General features: G+C 32.3%; 1 long non-coding RNA gene across 2 annotated transcripts; it reads left to right on the forward strand.

Moving 5' to 3' along the window:
- The first annotated feature begins 1076 nt into the window (after positions 1-1076).
- On the forward strand, positions 1077-4649 carry LOC134230714 (uncharacterized). Of its 2 annotated transcripts, none has more exons than XR_009984409.1 (4): positions 1077-1189; positions 2133-2300; positions 3124-3173; positions 3543-4649. It is a non-coding gene; the product is annotated as an uncharacterized LOC134230714 (long non-coding RNA). The 2 variants fall into 2 exon arrangements; XR_009984408.1 differs by having other exon boundaries at positions 2133-2287.
- The last annotated feature ends 3384 nt before the right edge of the window (positions 4650-8033 follow it).

The following is an 8033-nucleotide window of genomic DNA, read 5'->3' on the forward strand; positions in this document are numbered from 1 at the left end:
ACAAGGATTTTTCATATAATTCAGCTATGACCTTGACCTTTGACCTAGAAACCTCGTTCAAGGTCACTGCACACCAGTTACCAAAAGGCACTCTGTGGGTGAAGTATGAGCCAGATTGGGCCACGGAGAGAGAAGATATGCTCCGGACAAGGATTTTTCATATAATTCAGGTATGACCTTGACCTTTGACCTAGAAACCTGGTTCAAGGTCACTGCACACCGGTTACCCAAAGGCACTCTGTGGGTGAAGCATGAGTCAGATTGGGCCAAGGAGAGAGAAGATATGCTCCGGACAAGGATTTTTCATATAATTCAGCTATGACCTTGACCTTTGACCTAGAAACCTGGTTCAAGGTCACTGCACACCGGTTACCCAAAGGCACTCTGTGGGTGAAGCATGAGTCAGATTGGGCCAAGGAGAGAGAAGATATGCTCCGGACAAGGATTTTTCATATAATTCAGCTATGACCTTGACCTTTGACCTATAAACCTGGTTCAAGGTCACTGCACACCGGTTACACAAAGGCACTCTGTGGGTGAAGTATGAGCCAGATTGGGCCACGGAGAGAGAAGATATGCTCCGGACAAGGATTTTTCATATAATTCAGCTATGACCTTGACCTTTGACCTATAAACCTGGTTCAAGGTCACTGCACACCGGTTACCCAAAGGCACTCTGTGGGTGAAGCATGAGTCAGAAATGGCCAAGGAGAGAGAAGATATGCTCCGGACAAGGATTTTTCATATAATTCAGCTATGACCTTGACCTTTGACCTAGAAACCTGGTTCAAGGTCACTGCACACCGGTTACCCAAAGGCACTCTGTGGGTGAAGTATGAGCCAGATAGGGCCAAGGAGAGAGAAGACATGCTTTGGACAAGAGATCTCGGACGGACGGACGGACGGACAGCTAGACGGACGGACCAGACTGATCACTATAGAGCGCCCGCCAAGCGGGGCCCTAATTATACTGATCAATAAATCAAACTGTTAGTGTAGTAGTTTCTCCATTTGACCCTATCAAGGTTATTAGCCGCCATCTTGGACTGGGGGCAAACATTGGGGGCTGACGTCACAAAAATAATGGCCGAATCGATCTCCGCAGCTGACGATGCAGCGAATATAATCGCCGCGTATAATTTACCTGCGTCGTAACAAGTGTTCCTAGGTGTGCAGAAGAGACCCCAAGGTAATGTTTTTTGACCATAAACAAGTATTTTATCTTTGATTTCCACTTTAATGATGTAAGTTGCATATTTACTCAAGGTTGTCAAAACCACGTGGCAGAAGGAAACGCTTCCTGTACTTAGGAGGTCGGTCATGTTTTGCATTGCCCTGGCTATATGCGGCATATTTCAGTACTGTAATTTTTGTGGTCTTAGGTGATGATTTGGATGCTAGGCAATTTTTTTCCGAAGGCCTCAGACAAAATTTCATTTCTTTTATAGAGCTTTGAAATCGGCCAAAGGGGGGTGAGATATCGAAAAAATATAATACATCGGTATAAGATGAGTTCTAATGAACAATATCCAAGGTTGAACATTATTTTTAATTTTAATATAATTAATATAATATAAAAAAATTATATTTTGTATGTTATACATATAAATTAAGTGTCATTGATTCATTACACCTTCACTGTACTTTACTATATTACTAGTCATTCATGGTTTAGTATCGACATTGTTTATACAGAAACTCTTGCATGTACAGGGGTGTCAAGAAATATGAAAGATATTTATAAAGACACCTTGAAAAAAGTATTTTTCCCCATGAAAATATTTTTTTTTTCATCACTGCAATTTTGAATACTTTTATTGTAATTATGAATATTGCTATAGCTATTTGCCGAAAAATTTAAAATTGAGTGATATTTAGATATATTTTAAAATACACTGTACATAAATATAGCAAATATTTTACATGCATAAAATAGGTATGACTATCCTCAAATTCATGTTCAGTCAATTAAACAAGGAGAAATAAAATAAATAAATAAATAAAAAAGAAATAAAAGGAAACCAAAAGGCTTTTAATATTGATTCATGTAATAGTTATTCCAGAAAAAATATCCATGGTGCATGCATATGAAGCAAAATTGTGCAATTTTACACAATTTAATATTATTGTAGAAGAGAGGATGTCCTAGAAACACCAAGGCTTGACTCAGAGTCAGAGTTAAAACGCTGGATATGACAAGGCAGGATGCAGCTAAAGCAGCTCCAAATTGAGTTCGTTATAGGACTGTCGCCAATGGCCTATGTTCCTCATAGAACGACAGGCCGAAGTAAGTACATGAAGTAAGTAGCAGGACGTACATGTCATTGTGCTTTCAAACCATGTTATTTAGGGAATAACTATCTTTCTAATTTGGTATTTGCGACCGTTAATGCTGATTTAACGGTCGCAAAATGAGTTTTACCGGCGACGCGTAAGCGGAGCCGGTAAAAATCAGCATTAACGGTCGCAAATACCAAATAAGAAGATTAGTTATTCCCATTCTAATGCAATCCATGCATTTTCTTTGTTGTTTACGTCTTATTTTGATGAATTTTGTTACATGAAATACGTCATGGAGCACTGTGTTTTGCGTCGCTATATTATGATGTCACAATGAAAAAGCTTTCACGCTCGTTAATGCTCGTTTTACTGCTTCAAACATCAGTGCATTAGCCAATGAAAAAGTGTTTTACAAAACAATTGCATTAGAATTGAATTTTAAACAAATTAGTTTTGAAATTAAAGTGAATCCTTGTGTAAATACATGTATTCAAATTAAAAAAAGGATTTTAAAGGTTTGAAAATAAAAATGATGCATTTTTTGTTCCATCTGTTATAAACAGCCCATAAAATTGGATCAAAAAGTAGATAAATACAGTAGCATTGTGACATAATACCACCAAATTACACACATAATTAATTCGTAATATGCTAAGTTCTTCCTCAAATTTGCAAAGCAAATCTTTATTTTGTAAATATTTAGTTTTAAGAAATGAATATTTACAATATATGAATCTTACTTAACAGCAATGATTTTAAAAATTATCAAAGATATTTCGTTAGGAAATTATCAAATTTTTATAATAATTATACATGCTTACATGTACTTATCTATTTTTTCAGAAGAGTGCTCTTTCAACACTGCATGGCAATATAAACAGTATATGCCTCAAGTTTTAACTCTACATATTTCAAATTTAAAGGAGATCAAGTTGTTTAGCTTTATTGCAATTTTTGCTTTGAAATACAGTTATGTTGAATAATTGAATGACTCATCTTGAGAAATGTGTGAAATGTGCTGCAGGTTTTTGAAACTGTTTAATAAATCAAGGCTATTTCTAATGATTTGAAACCACTTGTAGATTCAAAATGCCTTTATATTCATTAATTTAATCATTTTATAAAATTATACTTAATTATCATAAATGATAGTCTCTGTGCTATTTCTGTTAAAACAGATTTCTATCTGATAAAATCATAGATATTTAACTCTGAAGAATATTGGTCCTACTCCTTTAAAATGTATAATCTCCTCATTACAGATTTTGAAGAATCCTCAATTCAAATCCAGACTGCGGCAGCCCTACCATGTAGCTGTTGGACTCATATGGGATAACAATAATCAAAAGTCACGATATCCATGCATGGATTTTATCTCATCTTGATTAAATGTAGAGAAATCATATACAGTCTATTTTGTGATAGAAACTAAAAGAGAGAGGGCTTTGCATTGTCCTTTTGAATTTGCTAGGACAATTTTTTATGAACTTTAGAATATCGCTCATGTACATATTTTTGTTGAAAGATAAAGTACACTTATTAATACTGATTAGGCCATTCCAATTTTTTTTATGTTTAGTGTCTACGTGTGCCTTGGTTTTTGACACCCCATGTCAGAAAAAAACAAACAGAATTAAGATTTCGAAAATTGATTATTCAGGTCAAAATTTTTGATTTCCAGCAATATCTCTGAATATTTGTATAATACATGTATTTCATTATTGGAATAGTTTTAGTATTTAATGCCTTGATTTTGCTGAAGAAAATAACTTTCTTTATGAAAAATCGATAAATGAAATCATATCTTTTGAATTATGTCATTTATATTACAATAAAATATGTGTTTTATTATTTTTTTTTGTACCTGTGTGTTTTTAGCGAATAGGTAGCTAGGTTTTTGAAAGATGGGTGGACACTAAACAGAGAAAAAACTTGGAATGGCCTTAGCTTCAACTAAATATTAAAGTTTAAATTTGCCATGGATATTTTAATTTTACCAATTTGACCAAGATGTTTGCAGACTGACATATTTCTTGAACACGTTATACATGTTATATTACAACTATTTGAAATACAATGTAAATACCTATCGTACTTACTTTATTATATGCAATGTCTTTGCATATATTTGCATGTATACTCAGAAAAATCAAATGCATGTTTTTTTTTCAAAGTTGTTACAATAAGAGCTATTTTAAGGGAAAGAAAAAAAATTGACATGATATTAAAACTTGTATTTTTATTTCAGCTTGTAAAAATTCATGTATTAATCATAATAAATAATAAATTTGTACATGTATGTAAAATTGTTTTCAATTGAGAATACTTGACTCTCTTTCGCACGTGATCCTTGGAATGTCATGTGCTTTAAATATGAATGTGATTTACCCACATTTTAAAATTGAGTCCTAGATCTAGCTGCCAGGTCTGTTAAAGAAATTTCAGGGTGATGAAGGAAGAGGGCCGGGATCAACTGAAAACTTATGTTTTGACAAACAAAAACAATGTTCATATTAATTAGTGAGGGGACACAACAACTGTATAGATAAGCTTATTGTATTGTGTGATGTGAATATATTGTATCCATTGGATTTAATTATTGAGGGGGTACATGGTAACACCACAATCCACATATGGTTTCTTTCATGTCTGCTTCATAAATTGCTAAACATTATACAGTGATCCATTGATGAGTGAATCAAAGAATCTAATTTCACTAAATTTGTAATTTTTTTTTCATATACAGTTTTTCAGGGGAGGGGGAGAGTAGGGGATTGTTGTACAATGATCACACAAAAAGGAAATTTAGGAATTCCTTGTTTTCTGCTGAATGCCAATTTTTCACTTATTGTCGGACTAATTGATAAAGATACTGTGTTATTTTTCCTTGTTTTTTTTTTCTTCTATCATAAAAATAGTTTTACTATATTAAAAATTAATATGCTTAAGAAAGAGTAGGATACCTGCTTAAATTTTTTCATGAGGAATATAAGCCAGATATTTTGTCTACAGTACTACTGAGAGCTTTCTCTCAATTGAATTATATATTTCCGCAGCTATACAATCACTGAGATTTCATATACAGTGTATGTAATGAAAATAAACATAGGATGTATAAATTCTATTTTTATACCCCATCCAAAGGAGAGAGGGAATACAGTTTTACTCGTGTGTACCAGTCCGTCTGTCTGTCCAAAACAAATTTTTGGTTGCAGTTTTCTCAGTAACTACTCATCACAGATGCTTGAAAGTTTAGCACATTCTTTGCTGAGGCATGTCTTTTGGTGGGATTTCATTTTTCTATGAATCGGATGTCAACTTCCTATTGATCTGTGCATCTGCCTGTAACTGTAACTTCAGTTTATTGATATAATATTGTATATTCACATCAGAGCAGGGGTTTGATTGGTGAGCATTGGCTCACAGACTTCTTGTTAGATATGCATGAAATAGAGACAGGGAAGTCAGATTGTATTGTTACAAAAATATACTAAGTCCTAAACAAAGGAAAGGTCTTCAATACATGTACATGTGTACATGTATTTGGATTCTTGTATCATATTTGGTAAACTAAAAATTTTTTTTTATGTTTTAATAAATGTTAATGATGAAATTTATTTACGATAACCAGGTATCGAATCAGAGACTTTGCGTCACTAGTCAGAAGCTATAACTGTTGAAGTACTTTCAATGTCAATACACTGTCTAAATCTTGTATAGCTTTAAAAGTCCCAAAAATTGTAAACAGCATTGTAAACCTTATTTTAATATTTCTAAAAGTTAAGCAGAATTTTACACACACAGTGCACATGACACAGACAATTTTTTTTGTATGATTAAAAATTTTTTTTAAAAATTACTGTTTAAATAAATATGTATAATTATTTACTTTGAAGTTGCAATTTTGATATTGATATACACATGCAACATATTTTTAAATCATTCTATAATATTACACATAGTTAATATTTAATTAATTAAAACATATATTTAAAGTTCTCTCAATAAAATATCTAAAACATTATATTAAAATAAATATTATTTTTTAAGTGTATTTGGTCTATTTACAGATGTTTTATGAGCTTTTATTCATTCAATACTTCTCAATATTCTCAGTTGGATCCGCCCGCGTTAGTGGTATAGATATAAAAGAAATTAATTTTTAAAAAATCATCAAAGTAAAAAATAAAATGACTGCCGTCACGAGAAAAGGGCCCTTAAGGTCAAATTTTCACAAATTGACTTTTCGGCACATTTTGATAGCCGGACTCTTTCTGTATGCAAATATACATAAATTTTGAAAATATCTCACCTTTTCGGTATTTTATGAGCATTTTAGTGAGGCGCTCTATATATAACTTTGACGTTACTCACTGAAAACGTAATGACGTCGCCTGCATCTTATTCAATTTTCAAAAAATCTTTTAAAGTTACAGGTTTTTTTTAATAACCTCAATCGTTTCGAGAATTAAAAACGTGAGAAAGTATTTCATCTTTTCTTCCAAGCGACTAGTATGTAACTATTCCTAAGGGATTTCGTATGCTATTACTATTTTTATGCTAATTTTATAGCAGTTCTAGAAATTCGTTTAAAAAAAAAGGGGGGGGGGGTCTAGACGGAATCTAGGAACGGTTTATAACATAATCAGTATGGAAATAATATTTGTTTAAATTCATAAAAATTATTCTTTTATATAAAATAATTTAATTTAATTTATAGAATATATAACGCACTTGTAACACTTAAAAATTAAAAGAAATATATAGATAGACAGAGAATCCCATGCAGAAGGACACCACGCGCAAATAGGAAACCCCTTTTGAAAAGCACATCGATCCCAATGTTTAAAAAATCTTACGAGGCAGCATTCACTCACCAACACACATGCACGTAACTTTATTCTGTTACGATAAAAAAACAAGTGTATTTTCTGTATCACCGAAAAATTTAATTGAGAAATAAATTCAGATACGCTAAGAAATGTAAACTTGTTCTTAAAAACGTTTATTGCTTTATAAACATTCATGAAAAAATATACGTTCCCTTCTTCCATGCAAGCGGATTTAAAAATTTTTACGCTGTTGAATAGTTTAATAAAAATGTTTAAGCTCTACATTTCTATTGTTTTTGCAATTCATTTTCGTCGCCTGCCTTAGTTATGGAGTAGAAAAGTAGTAAATAGGCAAAAGAAGGACAAATGAATTATTCATAATATACCGTATACCTCAAATTGAAACCGTATTTTAACTTCTTATTTTTTTTTAAACGTTAATCACAATTAAAATCGGTTACAAATATTTCTGCACATTAACCCTTTATTTTATTTGTGGCACCTGTACCCTCTTTCACTTGAACACAGCATTTGTATATTTCTTACAAGGACCGCTACTATGATTTCAAAAAATATCATTTATGCATAATATTGTATAATTTAATCAAAGAGATGGGAATTGTGCTGTTCTTGTCTCTTTTTATTGGTGCTTGACTTTTCTGTGCGAAATTAGTTCCATTTAAATTTTAACGAAATCTATTTGAAACTGAATGAATACTGGTAGTGGAGCCTCATTTATCCAGACGCTAACCTTTGGTTCAAAGTCAATTTGTCCAGATATGTGAAGCTACCAGATATCTGAATTACCCGTTAAACAAGACAAAATAACATTAAAAACTTTCGTTCCGATGAAAAATTGTCCGGATTTTTTACGCAAGAATGGCAGGCCCATAGGAAGCTATATTTCTTTTTTACAATTAT

The sequence above is a fragment of the Saccostrea cucullata genome, unplaced genomic scaffold (genome assembly GCF_032062105.1).
Source record: "Saccostrea cucullata isolate Sc308-1 unplaced genomic scaffold, CSIRO_AGI_Scuc_v1 ctg5107, whole genome shotgun sequence".
In the NCBI taxonomy this organism is placed as follows: Eukaryota; Metazoa; Mollusca; class Bivalvia; order Ostreida; family Ostreidae; genus Saccostrea; species Saccostrea cuccullata.